Source organism: Nanorana parkeri, unplaced genomic scaffold (genome assembly GCF_000935625.1).
Source record: "Nanorana parkeri isolate BGI_ZX_2015 unplaced genomic scaffold, ASM93562v1 scaffold1232, whole genome shotgun sequence".
NCBI lineage: Eukaryota > Metazoa > Chordata > Amphibia > Anura > Dicroglossidae > Nanorana > Nanorana parkeri.
The window spans coordinates 441,278-442,849 of record NW_017307500.1 but is presented as its reverse complement, the minus strand read 5'-3'; positions in this window follow the sequence as shown (position 1 = coordinate 442,849).

The following is a 1,572-nucleotide window of genomic DNA, read 5'->3' as shown; positions in this document are numbered from 1 at the left end:
TGACATATAGCTAGCTCCTCCCAACTGTTTACATTTGTACGGCACCGGACAGGTGAGCCATGATTGGGTAAAGTCATCATTGATTTGCCCAATCATGGCTCTTAGCGTGCACTGTGCCGTGATTGGGCAAAGTCTTGTACCTGACCTGCGGTCAGGTGTATTGCTTTACTCAATCAGGGCTTCACAAGGCGCAGTGCGGTGCACACAAACTATGGTTTGTCGAATCGAACATTGAGACCATCCCTAATTATTATGATTATTATTATAGAGAAATGTTGCAAATAGAAAGTGAAGACACATTCCGCAAAAACTCGAATTGTGACTCAAAAACAAAAAGAATCTGCCGATGAGTCTTCCTCAACATGTGTCATCACACAGGAGCCGGTCTGGCGACTTTCAGAGATTTCCCGGTTTCTCTGTGTCATATTGCTGTCATATTTGTCCCTGTCTTCGTTCTGAGTCATCACCTTCAAAATCTCAGAGATGAGGAAACAGAGACACGGAACGTGCTGGAGCGATGCGAGTGCGGCTTAAAGCTTAATCTGCTTATACTTTGCTGGCTCCGCCTTCCCTTCTCATCCAAAGACTAATTCAATTTCTGTTTTCTTTACACACCTTATGATGTCATCGGCGGGTCTCTACGCCTCTCTATGTAACGCAGGCGGATGCACTTTAATGAAAAAGGGACTCCTGTTCACCAAGCTCAATAGCTCAACTGCCCAACTGCGTGACTGACAGCTGGCTCTGCCTATCTAAGGGCAGAGCCAGCTGTACCCGCCCCCTCCCCCGTCCGTTCCTCCAGTCAGCGCTGGTGGATCGGAGCGGGGGGAATCCAGCCCCTCCTGTGTCACGGCAGAGAGCCGTGACAGGATCGAGAGGTGAGCGAGCGCCGGTATGTGTTCGCTCACCTCCCGATCTACTGAGCCGACCTGTGACAGTCTCATTGTCACAGGTCGGCTAGAACTATGAGGTGAGTGAAAATCACACCCCTCATAGGTCTCCTTTAAAGGATCATTTTTTTCCCCTCCCCCCAATGTAAATGTCAGCACTTACCTTAAATGATGTCTCTTAATCCGATCTTCCTCTTCTTTCCTGATGTTTTCATCTGTCCGCCCAGCGCTGCGGCGGCTCTCCAATACAGCGCTGACACCTCTGTCCTTGCTGGCACTTCCTGTCCCACGGGGTCAGATAGCAATAAAGAGCACCACCCACACTCACAGTTGGGATAAAACAATCTTTTACTCCCATGAAAGAAAACATTGGAACAAGCCGACTCCCCTCGTACCCCTCCTCTGACGGGGCCGCCTACCCAGAAATCATCTACCTTCCCTCCTGATCCAGATCCTGACCTTTACTCCAGCAAGGTCCTGGTAGGCCCATCTTCATGATGCGCATGTGCACTGTGGCCCCATTCATTCCTATTGGAAAGCTGTACTCATGGTGGCCTCCCACCATCTACAGTTCCCCCATAGGAATGAATGGGGCTGCAGAGGCATGTGAGGTCAGGAAAGATCGCTGTGTCTGGGAGGAAGGTGAGTATTATACCAGTGGGCTACACTTGGGGAGGGGGGG